This window comes from Zalophus californianus, chromosome 7 (assembly GCF_009762305.2).
Source record: "Zalophus californianus isolate mZalCal1 chromosome 7, mZalCal1.pri.v2, whole genome shotgun sequence".
NCBI lineage: Eukaryota > Metazoa > Chordata > Mammalia > Carnivora > Otariidae > Zalophus > Zalophus californianus.
The window spans coordinates 100,798,049-100,820,143 of record NC_045601.1 but is presented as its reverse complement, the minus strand read 5'-3'; positions in this window follow the sequence as shown (position 1 = coordinate 100,820,143).

Below are 22,095 nucleotides of genomic sequence, written 5' to 3'. Positions count from 1 at the left end.
CCCTGCCTGGCATCATTTGCTTTTGATTTAAGGTCCAAAGTGAGTGGTGTGATTACTGAGTGGTCTGATTGCTATAGTAGCCTAGATCACAATATTTTATACTCACAAAATAGAAGAAAATTCAGATGCTATATAGAATGTTTTAAAGATAAATATTAGCAAAAAGACGATATTAATGTTTGACACTGTGATAAAATTGCCCTGCATTCTTTGCCTCTTATCCTCTGATTTTGTCCAATTTTTCCTTTTCTGTTTTCTTTTCTAAGTCTATAAGGTGCTTTCTCTTACAGAATTTAAAGTCACATCTCTGTCCCTTAAGACTTGACAATATCTGTATTAGATATGATTAGATTCATCTGTGTAAGACAGAAAGCCTTTAATACAGCACTGGCTTCAACAAAATAGTTTTCCTATCCCTCACAAAATGATTTTGGAAATCGCTACCCAAAATTGCTATGGTGGATCATTAGTTATAATGAGATCAAGACTCTCTTCTTTCATTACACCATGAAGGTTACCTCATGGTCCCAAATAGCTGCCAAAACTCCAAATATCACATCTGTGTTATAGGCCAGCAAAGTGAAAAAGTGGAAGGGCCAAAATGATGTTTGCCTCTTCCCTAGTAAGGAAATCTCTTAGAAGTCACACACAAAACTTGCTTACCTCTCACTGGCTGTAACTTAGTCACCTATTTATACCTAGCAGCTAGAGAGTTAGAAAATATATCTTTGGGATGCCTGGGTGGCTCAGTCCTTGGGCTCAGGTCTGAGTTTTCAACTCAGGTCATGATCCCAGGGTCCTGGGATCGAGCCTCGCATCGGGCTCCCTGCTTGTCGGGAAGCGTGCTTCTCCCTCTCCTACTCCCCCTGCTTGTGTTCCCTCTCTCGCTGTCTCTCTCTGTCAAATAAATAAATGAAATCTTAAAATATATATATATATATATCTTTAACTTGGACAGCGATGTCCCCAGACTAAAAACTGTGATTCTGATACTACTGAAGAAGGGTAAGTGGCCAGTTGGGGAGGAGGGGGTGTATATAGCATTGTCTCAAACAATTCCTTTTTACTGTGGCTCCCAGTACCCCATATGTGGTATTTTTGTCCCACAAATAAAATTAGCTGCAATAAACACGCATCATCTTCTGGAATGCACACAATTCTTTAAAAGTAGGCCTCTCTATACATAGTCATTGTTTGCCTCCCCAGGTGCTATTTCCTGCTCTCCAAAAATAACAACTAGATTATTTTAGGGAATTTTTGTTCCTTCGGTCTCAGCCATATGCTTTACTATACTCCATCCTCAAATCCAGTGCTCTAGTTTAGCCCATCACCCTGATCCTAATATTTCAGTCCATAACTAGTATCTTGCTGGGACTAATTTCACTCAATAAAAAACAAGAAATTTGGGGGTAGAGGTAACTGGGGGAAATATCAGCCAGGTAATAACTAATTTTTGTTTATATACAATGTGCCAACTATTGTTCTAGGCACTTAGAATATAGGAGGGCACCAATTCAGGTGCAGACAACAGAAACTATTCTAGACAGCTTAAGCACAAAGGCATTTATGGCAGGGTGCTCACAAAATCATTGAAGGAGCTAAAGAAGCCAGACAAAGTCTCAGTCTTTAGAAATGATTCCCAGAACACCAAAGAAGAACGGCCCTAATAAGGCAGTTGCTTTCCCTGTTACCAGAAAACTGCGTGATCACAAAATGGCTCCTTGAACCACTAACTCCACTATCATTGTTTCCTCCAAGATCCAGGCTGTTGGTCCCAAGATCACATCACCTCACCTAAAATTTAAGCCCCATTTCCATGCCTCTTGACACTCATGAGACAAGAATTGGGCACTGGGAACTCCAATAACATTGATGAAGGAAAAGCAAACAAACAAAATCTCCACAATTGTGCTTTACCTACAGAACCAGCTGAAGCCAAAAGTGGAGCCTGGCTTCTTTCCACCTTTCAAATCTCACATTGGTACCTCTATTGGCAGAAATATGTCATCTGAAAGGGAGTCTAGAAACTGTCTTAAACTCCCCAGTCTCAGAAACAAAGAAAAGTATATTATACACAAATGGGAATGGAGCTTTTGCATTCAGTATATAATAACTGTCCCATGCAGTCAACGAGATAGATGGAATCTTTTGTCTTCCAAAATATTTGAGTAGGTGAAGAGTTTATGTCTTCATAAGGAGCCTCCCTTCTTCTTTGAGACTGTTAAACTACTTTTTAAAAAAAAAAAAGATTTTATTTATTTGTCAGAGAGAGAGAACAAACAGGGGGAAGGGCAGAGGGAGAGGGAGAAGCAGGCTCCCCGCTGAGCAGGAAGCCTGATGGCCGGGCTCAATCCTAGGACTCTGGGATCATGACCTGAGATGAAGGCAGATCCCTACCCGACTGAGCCACCCAGGCATCCAGACTATTAAACTATTTAAACAAGAAGGCCATGAGACTAAGTTGGCTCTCATGCCTTGGCAGCCTATGTAACAAACCAAAATCTAAGCCTACAAATACTTCAAGGTTATGAAATCAAACCTCTAAGGCCAACCAAGCACAAACGGCCAACTAGGCATTAAGCTATAACCAATCAATAATTTCCTTATTTGGCTCCCACTTTTTCTCTATAAAAGATCTCTCCCTGAGCTCCTATCTGCTCAGCACTCCTGACCACTTGTGGTTTGGTGCTGCCTAATTCAAACTGATTTTTGCTCAACTAAACTCTTAAAAGTTTTAAGATCCCTGTTTATCCTTTTAACAGGAGCAACCAGAATGGGTCTATATTCTGAATAGTGTGGTGAATAGAGGTGAGGCTCTAAGATCTCCTAGCCATTTAACTATCTTAACTGACGGAAGACAACCTAAAAATGACACTGATTAATGAAGAAGAGTAGAGCCAAGGAATTCATAGAGAAATATATACCTGGAGCTCTGATGGTATCAGGAACCTCTAGATCAAGCGATATCTTTTGTGTTCCTTGAACTTCTCTATTAGCTAACAGAGTCCTCAGCTCTTTATTTTTGGTTAAGCCATTTTGATTTGTATTTTCCATCTTTTCCAAGTGATTCTTAGTCACATAGAGTTTAGAACCAGGAATGGGGTATCAAAAGAGAGTTAACATACAGAATTGGCTAACCTGAAGTAAGGAGAAAAGTAATGAGGATTCCATTGTCTGGATAGTAGGGAGCTTCCTGGAAGAAGGTAACACACATCCCACCCAGGACTTGCGGGAGGAGGGGTGAGTAGCAGGGTGTCAGCTTGTGCTTTGTCCTCTGATAGACTTCTGCTCCCTCATCAGTGTGTTGGCTGCCTCCCATGGCTTTTTTTTGCCATCATGTATCAACTATTTATTATACACCAGGCATTTTTCTAACTGTTTACTTGTATTTGCTCATTTAACTATTCATAATAACTGATGACACTGTAACCAAATTTCAGGGGTTCGCTTCTTGGGGTGCATTAAATTGAATACAACCCAAGGAAGTGTTGAAAGCAAAGAACTTTTTATTACTTGTTACAAGTAAAGAGACAGGGAGATAGCTCTCAAAATACTATCTCCCCCTGGAGGTTGGTACAGGAAGCTGTATCATTCAGTGTATTGAGGTTGACAGGGAACTTGCATACATTTTTTTTAAGATTTATTTATTCATTTGAGAGAAAGAGAGAGAGAACGAGCGGGGGGGGGGGCAGAGGGAGAGGGAGAGAATCTCAAGCAGACTCCCCAGTGAGCACGGAATCTGATGCGGGGCTCAATCTCAGGACCCCAAGATCACAACCTGAGCTGAAATCAAGAGTCAGATGCTCAATGACTGAGTCACCCAGATGCCCCAAGAACTTGTATACATATTAAGGAACTTATACATATTCTATTACTTAGTTACTTTGGTTCAGTTGTGCATGTCAACGCGCTAGTGCACATATCGTATGTTCAAAAAAAATGGTGGAAAGCCCTGACCTTAGTATTATAATGAGCTAAAGGTAACCTCAAGACCATTCAGGGGGTTTCTGTGCAGGTCCTCAGCTCCAAACCAGCTGAAACTGGCTCACATAAGGAGCTATCAAGTGAAACACCTAAAGGGCTTTATGGCAGGAACCGCTGGTTCTGCAAAACAAAACCTATTCCTTCCCTGTCTTTGTCCCTTCCCCCTACTCCCTTCCACTGATAGCTTTCAGCCCTCTAATACAAGAAACTTCCCATTACATCCTACCTAATAACACAGCTACAATTTTTATCTCTATTTCATTGATGAGGAGACCAAAGTACTCTTCTATAAGGACCAATAGAAAAGAGAATAATCTGGTCCAAAAAAAAAAAAAAAAAGATTCATTGTTCTGTGAATGATCCTTTTGGTTTGCTCCAAGCAATCAAAATTAACTGGAAGTTGACTTTGCATGGGTAGGAAAAAAAAAAAAATTAATGATCAGCCCATGCTAAAGTCAATGGCAGTAAAAATCATGGGGAAGAGCTGTTACCAAGTGATAAGATTGAAACTGAGGCAAATCTTATTGCTTAGGCATCTCCCAAGAAAACTCTTATTCCTTACTACATGCAAAGGGGACCATCCCCTCTCATTGCAAAGATGCAGATGAGTGACTCCCCAACCCCCCAAACATCAACCTATTGCTCTGAATTGCTCCCAAAAAGAGAAGGCAGAGGCCATTAACCAACACCTATTTCTGGGAAATAGATTTCTCAGGCCAAGTTATACACTCAAAGACCATTATCTAGTAATATCCTTGGTTTTGTTTACTATCCTTTGAAGTTCAATAAAAGGAGTTTAAAGTCTGCTTAAAATTCAATTAAAGTATTAAGGAAATAGTTTGAGGACAAAACCTTTAACCAATTAGTGAGAAATTAAGGATGTTGATGGCTCTACCCCCAAGGCAATTCTCAGGCCTACACCCAGAGAAAGTGTGCTGTGTGAAGCCCTAAAGGTAAATACCACCCAAATCCTACCCAAGAGGTGATAGCAGTGAGATGGATAACAGAGATACCTCCCAGGAGGTATAGAAGCACCAGATTGGCTGATTGGGAATTTACTCTACTCCCCAGTCAAGGTGTCTATGTTATGCAGGTTCAGCAGAAAACATGTGTGTTACAGACCCTTGATTAATATATATTTGTATCTGTTATCCCCCACTGTATATTGATTGCACTGTAAGAAGCTAAACTCCCAAGTTAAATTTGCTCAGATCACATATAGGAAGTTAGATTTGAACAAGCCAAGAATATGGCCCACTACCTACAGTAGCAACAGTCAACAAACTACAGTGCTTATAGTTTTGGATCTGGATGCTGCAATGTGATTGTCTCACACTTTCAAGGATTCCCTAGGACTTACAAAATCCAGAACTAATATTTCTTAGAGCAAAAAGATACAAAGCAGGATCAGCAAGGGGGGAAATGCATTTGAGTGGAGTCTGTCAGGAGCTAGGCACAAGTTCCTAAAGTTCTCTTTCAAGGAATCACACAGAATGCGCTGTTCCTCCAAGAAAGAACTGGGGCACAAGCAGTGCTTCTGACCAAGGAGACCCTCCTGAGTACAGGACTTTCATTGGGGCCTGGGTATGTGGGCTCATTTACCTGCATGGCCAGCCTTGATTTCTGAAACTAAGACCCCTAGAAGGAAACCGGTGTCCACCAGAAGTCTACACAGTCTGTCTTAACAAGTTGGTATAGCCTGGCTGGGTGCCCCAGGTATGCAAAACAACCAACCATGTTCATTAGTAACAGAGGTAACATCCCCAAGGGTCAGTCACACAGCAGATCCTCCTGAAGATATGCTAGTGTTGAACAACCAAGCCCGTTGCGTGAACTATTTTTTTTTTTTTTAAGATTTATTTATTTGTTTGAGAGAAAGAGAGAACCCAAGTAGGGAGGAGGGGCAGAGGGAGAGGGAGAAGCAGACCCCTGGCTGAGCAGGGAGCCCAGCGCGGGGCTCAATTGCAGGACCTGACCTGAGCCGAAGGCAGAGGCTTAACCGACTGAGCCACCCAGGCACCCCCATTTTGTTCAGTCTTTCCTACTCAGGGATGTGGGTTTGGATGGCCTACTTGAAGGGGAGATGGGACGGGAACATCTGATATAGTCCTCAGCGTACCTTCATGGGAAGAAGAACACATGGGATGTGGGGTAGTCAAGTGGTAGCTAGCAGATGCTGGCCTCCCCAGCATTTTTCTCTAAACAAAACCTGCATTTCTTTTGGAGAACCACTTCTCAGCCAGAAATTATTTGCAGGATAGCCTGACCTTCCGTTTCTGGGTTGGACCCTAACAGCTTACCCCACTCATGTGGCCACTGTGATTGGTTCAGAGGCTGTCATGTGATCAAATTTATTGCAAGAAGACCCTTTGATAGGAGAATTCTAGTTCATTTTCTACTCTTCTCTGGGAATGATTTTTTCACCTGTCCTCTTTTCTGTTTTGTTTAGTGTGCGACTGTGTAACCCAGGTGTTTTCCAGTCACTTTTGCTACTATTAATACAATTCGTATGATGTCCCAACTCAAAAGAAGATAACAGCAAAACTGAGAAATGCAAAGAAAGGGAGCTGGAACCTTGAAGACACAGGACCTTAAATCAAACAGCTCCTCTGATGCTGGTATGCCTCTGGGTTTTCTACTAGGTGAGCCAAACAAACCAACCAACCAACCACCTCTATCTCTGTTTAAGCCAATCGGAGCTCTGTCAGTGACGATAAAAGTTCCTGGCTGATAAAGTATCATCATTCTGGTTTTACAAGGAAGAAATTAATTTGTAGAAAAGCTAAATAATTAGCCTACAGTTGTAGCTAGAATAAATGGCAGAGCCAGGATTCAAGAACAGTTCTCTTTGTGTCTCCTAATTCATGCAGCCACCAGACTAGAAGTTTCTCGGTGAACTCATCCTGCTTCCCCCCACCAGAATCAGCGGTGTGCTTGAGATCTGCCACCCACTCAGATGCTCCAGGGGAATTTGTTGTGGCATCACTGGGTCTGTAACTGTTCACCTCTGCAAATTGGGAATATATGAGCCTTAATATGAAAACAGAGTGACGACCAAACCAACCAGTCCTTTGGTTTTGTGTTCTCCTCCTCCTTAACCACTTCATACACTATGTTCCATCTTTCATAAACCATACATGGAGGGAAATAGAGATCTTTCTCATTCTGGGATGCCTAAGAACTCCAGATTTTAGGTTCAAAAGTTAAATCTGAATAGAAACAGCTGCATTAAGCTTCTAGTAACCACCTCAAATGATTTTACTAGGTTTGTCTATAATTGTATTTAACAAATATCCATGCTTATGTATAATCTCAATTACATTCATACAGGAAAAAAAAAAAAAAAAACACTACGTATGTCCCCAGAAAGAAAAAAGTGAAGTATAACTGTGGGGGAAAAATCTTCTCAGATATTCTCATATTGTGAGTCTATTATAAGTGCAAAAAGATTAAAGATATAGTATAAAGGTGTATATCTAAATGACTACAAATAACTGCTTAACTGGAGCTGCCTAGTGTACATCAGTAGCCCCTAAATGATCAAAGGCTATTGCTGCAGGCAAGGTCCAAAACCACCTGCTTATATAAAGAACTTTAGATGACGGGACTGATACTATGCATGTATATTGATACTTCTTGAAAGAACGATTTAAAAAAAAGTTATCTGTCTAAAACTGACAGAAGGCAAACAGATTGAGAATTAAGTTTGTAATTCTGCCACCGACTCATCCTTAGTCTTTGGTAGAGACGTGATGATTTCCTAGGATGTTTCACGAATTTCCTACCCTGTTATTGTTATTTACAGGAAAAAGAAAATTCAGGTTATTCTGGAACTTACTATCCTTTTGCTCACCCTGTACAACCCCAAGCAAAACTGTGAAATAGGATAGGTTCAATTTATTTCCCAAGTCCACCTGAAGTACTACCTTGTATGAAAAGATGTAGTAAACTAGTTACACTATTACTGTACATTTTTTATGCAACCATAGGAAGAAAGATATATTACAGCTGACTTAATAACCCACATACATGTGTATAGAGAAAGACATATAACTTTTGTTTTAATTATATATACTAATATATATGTAATTATGTATTACACATGTAAATGATACAAATATTATATATATAATCAGCACAAAAGTTACACAAAACAATTCTTTTTTTAAAGATTTTATTTATTTGTTTGTCAGAAGGAGAGAGAGAGAGAGCACAAGCAGGCGGAGCAGGAGGCAGAGGGAAAAGCAGACTCCTGGCTGAGCAAGGAGCCCAATGTTGGACTTGATCCCAGGACCCCAGGATCATGACCTGAGCCAAAGGCAGATGCTTAACCCACTGAGCCACCCAGGCATCCTATACAAAACAATTCTTACCTGCACTTTATGTAACACACTGTGACTTTTTTATTCTGTTCTATTCTTTATCATCTTTTTTTTTTTTAAGATTTTATTTATTTATTTGACAGAGAGAGACAGTGAGAGCAGGAACACAAGCAGGGGGAGTGGGAGAGGGAGAAGCAGGCTTCCCGCTGAGCAGGGAGCCCCATGTGGGGCTCGATCCCAGGACCCTGGGATCATGACCTGAGCCGAAGGCAGACGCTTAACCACTGAGCCACCCAGGCGCCCATCTTTATCGTCTTTTTTAAATGCAGGTCATAACTTGATATTAAATTGATTTCAAACCTGCTAATAGGTTATGATTCACAAGTTACAAAGCAATAATTTATAGTAAGGGATAAATAAATATCCATCGATGTCCTGAATTCCTACTTCTCTTATTCTATGGTAACAAACATAAGAACCAATTCAAAGATGCTTTATAGTAGAATATCAGACATCTGTGAGGACACAGGAATACTGACTAGGAAGTTTGGGAGATTCTTCCAAGACAGTTTCTCCTTCTTGGCAAAGCTCATGGTAAGACCACTTGTCCCAGCCTCCCTTACAGGTGATGTGGCCAGGATAGAAATAACGTATGCCACTTCCAAGCCTGGTCTAAGTCTTCTCTTGCATGGTCCCCATCCTCCACCCTCTGACATGAGGCAGATCAGCAGAGTGGTCTTATCAAAGCCAGAAGTTGAAATAGCAAAACCACAAGATGGAAGGAGCCTGGACTCCTTAATCACTGCTCAGAAAAGACCTGCCATCGACCATAAAACAGTGCTGGACTTCATGTGAGAGAAAGAAACTTTTATTGTATTAAGCCCCACCTATCTAGGGGGTTGTCTGTTGTAGCAACTAGCATTATTTTTACTAACAGCTAACCTGTCATGTTAGGAAGCACTAACAATAGACTTCCAATGGGACACAACAGAAGGTCTTCACCTTGGAGGACAGCTACAGGCTATGAAGCATGCCTCACACAAGAAGGAAGAGGCACCCATTTCTTGATCAGAAATAATGCAGACTCTACCCAGACTCCTTCCTATATCAACTCTTCTAAGCCTGCTTTTCAATTTTCTTTCATTGTCTTCTCATTTCCACAACTTTCCTTTACACACCTTTATAAACTCCTCAGACACCCTTATCCTGAGCCCAGACTTTCTTCCGTATTCCCAATCCAAACCCCTTATAATACATCAGCAATGATAAACACATTTTGACACAAATAAGATAACAAAAGCAAGTGAAAGGAGGGTAGTCCCATTTCTGGCACAGGTTCCATATGCACCCAAACCAGGTAGGTACTTGACGTACTTGATACACGATGGCCCTCTCTATCTCACACCCCTCCTCCTTCCCTCCCCCCCTCCTTTCCAGATCTAATCACGCATAATCATTAAGCAGCCTCCTCTCTCAAGTGCATTTCTTTCTTTGTGGGAAGAGTAGGTTTCCAGCATTTCCTACTGGTCACCTTTAAGGTGGGTTTCTGTTCTGTTGTTATTGGCATGTCGTCTTTAGTGGTTTGGCTGTCGTGAATCAGTATTCCCAGTGCCTGACTTTCTCGGAGAGATCTATCACTAAAAACCAAAGTCAGTAGTACAGAAAAACCAAATGCGTAGCACAAGGTAAAATTTTAACACCTTATCTCACTCTGACATGACCTGCTGTGCAGTACATGGGAAATTATCAAAGCTTCAATCGACAGAATGATTATTCAAATACCCCCTCAAAATCCAAGAACACATCTCACAGCTGTTTTGGCCATGGGGATCATTTGTCAGAAGGAGAAATGTAATGGAATTTTCTTTTCAAGGGTCTCTGTGCAAAGTCATATTATCATTAAAAATATGAAATCACTGTCATACTGAAAATTCTGAAGACTTAAATTTTAAAAATACCAAATATGAATTGGGCATTTACACTTATAGGAAAAATATGTTCTCTCCTGTATATTTTATCTTAATATTGCATTTCATAGGAATTTTTATTGGCAGAACTGAATACATTGGATGAGATAGAGACCCAGGTGTATCTAATCCACTTACATTTGCAGAAAAATTTCCAAAAGTCTGAATCTTCAAGAAATGCAAAGCTATGGTTAATTTAACTTCTTTTTAATTCCAGATTAACAAGAAAATTTATTTTGTTTGAGCACTTGTCAAAAATGTTCCTAAAACAGTTGAATTTTCCATTGAGGTAAGAACAGAATAGACAGAAGACATTATTTCTCAAATGACTAGGGTTTTGCATACTCTGGATTAAAAATGTTAATATTTTGCCATATTTGATTTGGACTTGATTTTTTTTTTTTTAGGAAATAGAACATCACAGGGTTAGTTGAAGCAGCTTATCTCTCCTCAGATATAATTAATAGTTGGAAGATCATGTGTCTCCCTGCAAACCCTTTCTTTATATTCTACCACATTTTTGGTAATCATAAATCATATAATTTTTTGTGTATCCTAAAGTTACAAAAATTATATTTGGGGCTTTTATTTATCTGACAATCTGCTTTTAAATATGTGTTTCATCTGTTTATTTCTTATGATTTTGGATGCACTTGGATTTATACTTACCCTTTTTTCATGCTTTCTCTTTTCTATGATTTTTCTTTGCTTATTTTTCCTTCTTCCTGCCTTATATGAGATTAATCAAATTTTCTTTATTCCCTTTTTTCCTTCTGTTGATTTAGAAAATATATTTAGTTTTTTTATTCTTAATAGGTGTAACAAACTTAAAATTAACCAGCCTCATTACAAAGGTCTGGTGTTCTCTGTTTTCCTTTTTACAGCAGCACATTTTTTTTTTTTTTACTACTTCTTTCACTGAGATTCAGTACACAGTAAATTGTCTTAGCTCTTGTTTGGAATAGCTTTAGTTCACTTCTGTGCTAAATGACAGCTTTACAGGGTAAAAATCTCCATACTTGCAGTTATTTTCTCTCTGTATTTTAAATACACTATTCTTTCATGTTCTGGTCATTAAGTGTTGTAAGAGAGAAAATTACATTTAGCCTAAGATTTTGTGTATGTGTGTGGGTAAGTCATCTTTTCTATTGGCTCTTATAACTTTCTGCTGTCTTTGGTGTTTCAGTATTTTTCAAATTTCCTGTGATGCATGCAGTGATCTTTAAATACATTGCTTTAGATTTGATGTGCTTCTTTGTTCTGGGGACTGGATTTGCAATAATTCATGGAAATTTTCAGATATTATCTCTTAGCATTGGCCCCCTATTTTCTATGTTCATTTTTTGGAGAATCAATTAGGCATGTGTAGGAATTTGTTAATTTACCCATTGTTACTTCATCTCTTTCTCATATCTCCCATTTCTTAGTCTTTTTTTTTTTTTGCTATGATCCCAAGGACTTACTCAAATCTGTTTTTCAGTTCACTAGTAGACTCTTCAGATTAATCTGATTATCTATCTTACATATTTCATCTCTAGATTTTTTTAATCTGCCACTTCTTTATTTATAGTGTTCTATTATTTCATTGTGTATGTGTGTAGCTTGTATATTCTTTATATGTCTTATCATTTTAAACACACAGTATATACTTACATTTTCCTATTGTTTCACCTTCTTAATCTTGAGAAAAATATAATTCTTGTTTAGTATGTCCATTTACTCTTTCTCCTGTGGAATATTTCCTAATGTATTTGATAATTTTTGGTATGAGATAATCTGCAATAAAGTTTTTTTTTAGTTTTCTTTCATTTTTGCTGTTGTTTTTGTTGGGGGTGGGAAGTACTGCTTGCTCTGATTGGGGAAAGTGTCCCCTACAGAGACATTCTGGGCTTACTTTCACCAAAAGTCCAGGAGAATCCCAAGTAGAAGGCTAATTTTTATGTTAATTTCTCAGCTTGGATTTTAATATGCCTTTGTATTATTCATGCTTTAGGTTCTTTGCTGTTTATTTTTTTCCTAGTGGTAGATTTTTTTCCCAATCAGACTCCCAAACAGGAATAAGCTTCAAAAAGGTAGAATTTTCTAGACTCCATTTCACAGAGCATTTTCAAATTTGTATAGTTTGGTTTTATCTTGTGACTGTGCACGGGCCCTGAGCCATATCATCTCCTACAAGAGCTTCAGTGGCCCAGCCTCTGGCTATTAAAGCCAATGTCCCTGTCCACTGCACCCATCCCTAACCTTTTGCTCACCCTCTAAGCATCAGCTTGTATTCTTACTGTTTTGGCTTTGAGGTTTTGGTTGTTATCTTTCTCCTTGATAGGTAGGAATTTTCCTTCTTTTCTTTTAAATTTGCGGGGAAATTAATGTTTTGGTTATGTTTTATACAGCATTGCTATGTGTTTATAGTTGAAAGTAGCTCTATATGAATAGAGACTAAAATGATGCTAAAAAAAATTGTCTTCTTTTTCCAATTAGTGAAGTATAATAGAAGTTTTGGCTGTAAAGGTTTCTGGTTAGGCGAATTACACATAATTTGGAATTTTATTCTGGTTAACAATTAGAGGTAAAAATGGATCCAGTAAATTGATATATTGAATTTTATGTGTTAACTAACCATAACAGGAAAACATGATAATTTGGACTTAATCAAAATTTGAAACTTCTGTTCATCCAAAGACAATTTTTTCAAGACTTATAAAGATTTATTTATAATTTTAGAGAGAGAGAGAGCACAAGCGGGACAGGCAGAGGGAGAGATAGAGAGAATCTCAAGTAGACTCCACGCTAAGCGAGAAGCCTGATGCTGGGCTCAACATCACAACCCTGAGATCATGACCTGAGCCAAACCAAGAGACAGAGGATTAACCAGCTGTACCACCCAGGCACCCCAACTGTTTTTATAAGTAGGCTCCACACTGGTCATGGAGCCCAACGTGGGGCTTAAACCCGCAACCCTGAGATCAACACCTGAGCTGAAATTAAGACTCAGATGCCTCACCACCACCCAAGCACCCTATCCAAAGACAGTATTAAGAAAATGAAAAACAAACCATAAGCTGGGGGAAAATATACTCACTGCATATATCTGACAAAGAGCTTATATTCAGAATATATAAAAATTTCTTACAAAATACTTTTAAAAATTACAACAAAAATAGGAAGAAGGCAGGAATACATACTTCACAAAAGAAAATATATGAATGGTTATTAAGCACACAAAAAGGACTCAACATCATTATTCCTCAGAAATGAAAATTAAATCCACAACTAGGTATCACTTCATTCCTACTAGATTGGCTAAAACTCAAAAACCAAGACCACCACCAAATGTTGTAAAGAATGGAGAGTAATAGAAATTCTCCAAAACTTTGGGTGGAAGTGTAAATGTTATAACCACTTTGGAAATGGCTTGATATTTTCTTATATATTACTGTATATCTACCTCATGACTGAGTAAACCCATGTACTCAAGAGACGTGAAAACATACCCACCAAAAGATCAATGCAAAAATGTTCCTTACCGCTTTATTTCTAATAGTAAATATATGTAAACAACCCAAATGTTCACCAACAGGAGAATGGATAAACAAATTAGGTTATATTTATACAGTGGAATATCATTCAGCTCATAAAAATGAGTAAACTATTGATACAATAACATGCATGGCTGAAAATACTATGTTGAAAAGAAATAGCCATCAAAGGGTAAATATGAATCATATGAAGTTCAAAAACAGGCAAAACTAATTTATAGTGATAGAAAACAAAACAATGGTTGCCTCTGCATGTGGGATGGGGTAGGAACTGTCAGGGAGCGCTAGAGGACTTACTGGGCGAGGAAAATGTTCTATACCTGACTGGAAAGTTGGGGTTACATTAGAACACACATCTGACAAAACACGTTAAATTGTTTGCTTAAAATACTGTTTGCAAATTCTAGCTAAAGTAAAAAAACAGAAAAAAAAAACCCCAAAAAAATGAAAACTGTGGGTAATAAAATATTAAGGGCAGATATTTTAAAATCTTATCAACAAGAATAAACAAAAATCTATTACTCTGAAATAGTTTTTCTGGTTCCACTCTGGCCAGAGGACCAGTCTGAGTGCTCTCTGGAAGCTTTATCTAGCTTTGAAGTTCTGCACTGTTTCTTGTGCCTTCTAAAACACAGCATAAAACTTTCCAGCTATTTTCACAAAGAGTTAAAGAAGTAACTTTAAAAAGAATTACATAACCACATAGCTATCTCACTCTTCTAAGTAAATGCCACTACATAAAATGCTTACATTGCTAATGCTTTGGGCTTCAACTTAGTAGCTGAAACAAAGCCTTTTTTCACCATCAACTATAAAGATTATGAAGGTGAACTAAGAGGCAGTTCTGTCGCCGATGTATAAGGCAGAACCAACACAGCCTGTTCATCTGGAGCTCTCAAGTTTCCGTACTGCCATCAGGAAGAACAGTGTGGGTTTTGTCAATAAATTCAGCACACTTGACATAGATGTTTAAGACACACAGGGAGCAGAGATTTACAGCATGCTGCCATGTTTATACAGAGTCTCTTATCCCTGCAAAGTCAATGGGAGAGTAAGAGGAACATGCTCCCTGAGGAACTGGACCTTTTGCACACTGTCATAGCAGTTATGGCCAAAGTTTCAACTACTTCACCTCTAGAAACTGAGTAGGGAGTCTTTGAGAGGCTTTTTGAGGTGCCACATTCAAGAGAGAGGGATGGGAAGAAAAAGGACCAAGAAAAGATAAGAGAGCAGACAAGTCATAAGATTTGGTGATAAGTCATGAGCTTCAGTTAAATCAATGATTTAGAAAAATTTTCTTAAAAACTTGAAAACTATCTCTGATGCAAAGGAAAAATGATTTGATTTGATTTGACTTGTTTTTACGCTTCTCTTTACATAAAATAAAAGGAAAATAAGGTGTAAATAATAGCCCACCCCCCTCTTCTACTAATAATAAAGTTTGGTTTATCTCTAACTCTTTTTTTTAAGATTTACTTATTTATTTTAGAGAGAGAGCGAGTGCACAAGTGGGGTGAAGGGCAGAGAAGAAGACAGGCAGACTCCCCATTCAGTGGGGAGCCCGGTGTGGGACTCAATCCCAAGACCCTGAGATCATGACCTGAGCTGAAATCAAAAGCTGGAGGCTCAACAGACTGAGCCACCCAGGAGCCTCTGTCCATCTCTAATTCAAAAGACAGAGCTGCAAGATAAACAGAGTTATATCCTTGCTCTGTCTCCCTGGTTACATTACCTCTTTTCCTCATTTTTTTTTTTTATTGCCATCTCAGGGTAGGTGACATGGGTTCTCACCCAAACTTCTGGAAATGCCTCCTAACTTGCCTTTCTGCTACTCCTTTTGTGCCTTTTGATATGCTCACCATCCAGTTCTCAGCAGTATCTCATTGAAACCCACATTATATGGTATAACTTGCCTTAGGAACTCCTCTTAGAGCCTCCTGATCACTGCAGACTCCTTTCTAAGGCCTTAAGAATTTAGGGACGCCTGGGTAGCTCAGTCAGTTGGGCATCTATCTGCCTTCGGCTAGGGTCATGATCTCAGGGTCTCGGGATTGAGCCCCACATCGGGTTCCCTGCTCAGCAGGGAACCTGTTTCTTCCTCTCCCTGTGCTGCTCCCCCTCCTTGTGCTCTCTCACTCTCTGTCAAATAAATAAATAAAATCTTAAAAAAAAAAGAATTTAGCAGGCAGTCTTCTGCACATCTCCCTTATAAATGTAATGGTTAAGTCTTGGAGGTAGGAGGTTGAAGTAGGTATCCCTGATGTCAGAGAGGTGATCCCTGTTGGAGTATATTCAAGTGACCAATTCTGGCGAATAAGCATAAGATGAAGTCTGGGGGAGGGCTTCTGGGAAACCTTCTCCTCTCTGAATTGAAGAAAGAAGAGGAGCTGGAGGAGAAGAATGGAATGGAGGGAGATGGAGGAGAGAAAAGCAGTCAAACAGAAAAACTCTTTTCCCTGACTATTTGCTATTTCTTGCTTCTGAAATCAATTGTGTACATGTTACACATGAAGACACTGCAGCCCTCCTGAAACCATGAAGGTAAAGTGAGAAGAATGGCAGAAATACACTTTCAATGCTCTGATTTTGAGTTGCTTGGAAAAACAAAACAAAACAAATAAACAACAACAACAAACCTTCCTAACCATGACTTCTGTCTCTCTCTCCATCATGTTAAATTGAATCCAGAATCATGAGGCATCTTTTACTTCCACGAATATATGAACTTCTTTCCCACTTTTGGTCAGGGATATTGTCAGCCGGCAATATAAAATTTTACAGGGTATATATTGATATTATAAGAGGCTTAACTCACATTTGGTTTCTTCACATATTTGTCTATTACAGTTATTATCCAGCAATGTCTTGAGGAAGGGACATCATTTTCTACACCACACAAAAGACCATTTGGGCTATTACTGCCTTCCCACTTGATGTCCTTTCTGATGGAAACACTTCCCCTGAAGTATATTTGACTATTTCTTTTTTATCCTTCAGTTTTCAACGAGTACATCATTTCCTCAGAGAGGTTGTCCCTGGGAACTCTATGCAGAATCATGCTCCATTGTTCTCTCACACAGCTGAGTGATAACTTGCCTCCTAAACTTTATCCATATATGAAATAGTTTTATTTAATAGATCTTTTTCTACTATTTATAAGAGCTATAAGAAAATAACTATATCAGTCTTTTTCACTATTAAATCATAAGCACCTAGCCTAATGCCTAGCACACAAAGGGCACTCAACATTTGTTGAATGCATGGACAGAATACAGAAGTAAAGAAACAAGGCGGGAGAACAAGAAGACAGGAAAGTAGGCAGAGAGGGAGGCAGGAAAGAAGAAAGGGTTTTCTTGAACTGAGGCATACCAGTAATTTGTAATAACCAAATCCTAATTAAAATCATAAAGAATAGCATGGAAGACCATAGGGGAAGGGAGGGAAAACTGAATGGGAAGAAATCAGAGAAGGAGACAAACTATGAGAGAAGAGACTCTGGACTCCAGGAAACAAACTGAGGGTTTCAGAGGGGAAGGGGTTGGGGGATGGGGTAGCCGGGTGATGGGTACTGAGGAAGGCACGTGTGGTGATGAGCACTGGATGGTGTACACAACTAATGAATCATTGAACACTACATCAAAAACTAATGATGTATTATATGGTGGCTAACTGAACATAAAAAAATTAAAAAAAATAAAATCAAGTCAGAGAATGAGAAGCTCTGGTGGTTATGATTAATTAATCATATAATCAATCATATGCTTAATATAATTGAATTAAGACCTAATTATAATATATACATTATATATAATTTTATACTACTATATATAATATATAATATCATAAAGTAATGTATAAGACGACAATGAGAATGTACCCTGCTCAATATACATGAGGGGACCTATGAGTAGCAAGTCTGATTATGCAGAGTAAAGGGATCCTCCAGCTCTCCCTAGAAAATGCACTCTGGCAATGTCTCATTGGGAAGAAATAATGATTTCAGGAAGGGCTCAGAGCACTGAGTTAGTTAGTACCAAAAGCAAATCAGTGCAAGTTATATGAACAAGGAAGTAAAAAAGGAGAAAGGTGGGTGGAGACAAATTAGCAGCAGAACAAATTCTTAAGAGTTATATTCAAAGAGCAAATGAGCTGGACCCAACTGGTCAACTCCAGCAGCCAAAATTTATCATCCAATGGTACAAATAGGCATTCCTATCTTTCTGACTGTACCTTATTCCAGCCTATGAACTTGAACGTTCTCTATCTCTCTTTCTCTCTCTCAAATTTTAACCTGCCGCATTCTTGATCTTGGCTTAACACCACTGCAGGCATCTTAATGTTGACATCTGACAAGTTTTGTCAGTGTCATCTTGTGCTTTGATGATGATAGAAAAAGATCTGATGGGGTCCGGATCCGGAGCTCTTTGACAACCAGTGAACTGTGTATGTGTGATCAGTCTTGTCTCAGTTTTTCTTATTTATAAAAGATACACATGAAAATATTCTCTCTAAAGATTAGTCTTTCCAAGGTAAGGATGTCATGTTTGGTGGGCAATTCCAACAATCAACAGATTTCCCTAAAGAAAATCATGTGCCACTAGTGGTGAATAGCAGGGACTGACTTATATATGCATTTTTGGAATTACAAGGTAAATGCTTTCCTTTAAAATCCCTCTTTTAATTACAGAAAAAGTGGACATTAAATATCTTTGAGTTGATTTCAGTGGTTGACTGAACCTAAAAATGCTGTTGCTTCAGAGGACCCAGAAGTGACTGTCTACTCTTCTAAATTAAATTTGCTCCATAAAAATCAGTTTCTATTCTCACCTCCACATCTACTCCATTAACTCATTCTGTTGATTCTTTCACAAAATATGCATTGAGTCCATCACTACAGGCTGTCCCCCTCCTGGTCCAGGCTGTCAGGTCTCAGGAGGTCCATGGCCACCACTGCCAACTGACCACCTTGCTCCCACTTTTGGCTGCAGAGAATAACATTCTGCACAGAGTAGCCGAAGTGAACTTGGAAGTATGCCATCCTGCTGTGTAAAATACTTCACAACTTCCCACTATCCTTAGAAGACAAATAGAATGTCTGCATGATCTGGCCCCTAACCATCTCTCCAGCCTCCTTCCCCATCACTCATAGATTCTTTTTCCATTCCAAGGAAGAAACACCTCCAACTCTGACCCTGTGAGGAGGGAATAGCACTCACAGCTCTGAAAAAATCTTCAATAATCCTCCCCACCCCATCTCCAAGGACCCAACCCTTTGTACACCCTCTACATTTAGGACAGATTTAAGATTCATGGGGGATTTAAGACCACCTGCATGGAGGATGTCTCAAAACTCCCATGGATATAGTACATGTCATTTTAGCATCTAAACCAAAGCTGCCACTTCAGCATCTCATTACTAAACCTCTATATATATCAGCTTTCTCCTTTGTCAGATGGGTATGATAGTATCTGCCCTTTAAGATCATCATAGGGATTAAGTGTGTGTGTGTGTGTGTGTGTGTGTGTTTGCATCAAACATAATGCCTAGCACAAAGTAAGCACTCATTGATTGTGTATGTGGTCCTGGGAATACAGTCATATATCATTTCCCTTGTTACATTTTTTTAAAAAATAAATATTTATTTATTTGAGAGAGAGAAAGGGGTGGGGAGGCACAGAGAGAGAGGGAGAGAGTGTTAAGTAGACTCCCTGCTGAGCATGGAGTCTAATGCTGGCTCAATCTCACAATCCTGAGATCATGACCTGAGCTGAAATCAAAAGTCAAATGCTTAACCAACTGCGCCCCCCAGGCACCCCTCCTTGTTGTATTTTTTAATTACTGTCGGAGCTAAGTTCAGCCCTTCTCTTCTCATCTGTGTCTGAGTGAGGTCAATCATTCAGTGTATCCAAGGGAAAGGAAAGAAAATAGGCTAAGGAAGAGATCATGAGTAAAGAAGTTTTCAAAGCAGACTTTGTAAACGACTTCTCTTTTTTCTATTTTTTTGCAAAATAGGTTTCAAAAAATATTCCAAAATTGGTATATGCTTTATCTTTTCTCCCTGGTCTGCTAATCAGCTTCAGGTTATTGGTTTTGTTTTGTTTTGCTTTGCTTTCATCAGTATTGAAAAACACCTGAAACATTGTTGCATTTTGAGAAAGATTAGTTCTTTCAAAAGAGCTCTGGGGGCACCTGGGTGGCTCAGTCATTAAGCATCTGCCTTCGCCTCAGGTCATGATCCCAGGCTCCTGGGATTGAGCCCCACTTTGGTCTCCCTGCTCCGCAGGAAGCGTGCTTCTCCCTCTCCCACTCCCCGCTGCTTGTGCTCCCTCTCTCGCTGTGTCTCTGTCAAATAAATAAATAAAATCTTAAAAAAAAGAGAGAGATCTGTACATGTATGTATGGACTACTATCCCTTCAAAAGAAAAAAAAAGATACCAACTGTCTTGCCCAATTCTCAAAGCAATTATGAGTTCACTTAAATTTATCCTATTTATTACTCTCTAGTATACCACTGAAAATACATTCAGTGCCGAATTAATTCCTTCAGTCAGTATACATTGTTTATTTGTCAGTAGACTGGTCCTCAATGGACCAACACTTTCCCCCTTGTTTTCTCAGGCTTATCCTTCCTGATGTCATGAAACACAAAACGGAGGTATGCTGAATGAATAACCAAAAATATCTTGATTTAACACTGTGGACAATGACGTGAAAAATAAGTTCAATGAAACCTACCACTTTCTTTTTACTTGCTTTTTGCATATTTCATGACATAATAATTTGCATTTTTAAAATGTTTTGATTTTTTTAACTTCATATATATCAAGAAGTTAAATTTACTCGTTTTTTAAAGATTTTATTTATTTATTTGAGAGAGAGAGAAAAAACATGCATGAGCGGGAGGAGGGGCAGAGGGAGAGGGAGAAGCAGGCTCCCTGCTGAGCAGGGAACCCAATGTGGGTCTTGATCCCAGGACCCCGAGATCATAATCTGAGCCGAAAGCAGATGTTCAACTGACTGAGCCACCCAAGCACCCCTAAATTTACTCTTAAAAACATTGATATACTTTCTTTTTGTTAAGTGTCTAAATCATTTTTGAAATAAGGCAGGGGCAAAAAGGAACACATATAATCTTATAAGAGTACTCTTACATAAAAAATAGATGCTATTACACATAATTAATTATAAAAGTATCACTCCTTTTCCCTTTGTGTATTCAACTTAAAGCCTTTTTTTTCAAATTTTTGTTTAAATTCCAGTTAATTAACATACAGTGTAACATTAGTTTCAGATGTAGAATCTAGTGATTCATCACTTACATACAACATCCAGGGCTCATCACGTGCCCTCCTTAATACCCATCACCCATTTAACCCAACTCCTACCCACCTCCCCTCCAGCAACACTCAGTTTTTCAACTTAAAGTCTTATACTTAAATACACATCATGTAATAATTTAATCACTTCCCTAGATAAAAAAGAAACAAAATATTACAGGCTAATATCATCACTAATAAAATATTGTCCATCCTACAGATGAATCTGAGTTAATAAAGGTAAATTTTTCAGGTATTAATTTTCCCAAAATTAATAAAAATAATTTTTCTAGTTTATTAAAGGTTGGACCTAAAACACAGGTGTTCCCATCTTAACATAGAGTTCATTTTCACATTCCCCCCGAAATATAATATTAAATATCATCTTCATCTTAAACATTCCCTGACTCTATGGCCAGATGTTAATTCAGAACTCATGATATTTTGTACCTCTTCTCTGTTGCTTAATTAATTTCCTTGAATTATAATTATGGAATTATCTTTTCTTCTTCTTCCCCACTCTGCACCCCTATTGTAAATCACTTCAAGGCAGGAATTTTTATCTTCTGATTTTTATATTACCCTTCACAAGGTCTTAAATTATGCACCTAATTCAGTAGATTTTCAGTAACCTTCACTGAACTGAAACTTATGCAAACTCTACAGTTTTCAACCAACCTGCAAAACTACATATTTTTTATAAAATCAGTCATGAAAATTATCTTGTGCTCAAATAAAGGGGAACATTTTTGTGAAATCTAGTATTCCATTTGGTAAGTCAGGAAATAATAGGTAGTTCTGGCTACCACTGACAATTTTTCATCCATCATCTGTGTCCCCTTTCTTTCAAGAGGCATCTGTACCTACCACATACCTTTGAGATGGGATGATGTGAGACAAAAGGAAATACCTATTGTCAATACCTCAAACTCCAAACACCACCTATGGTGTTTGACTGACATGACATAT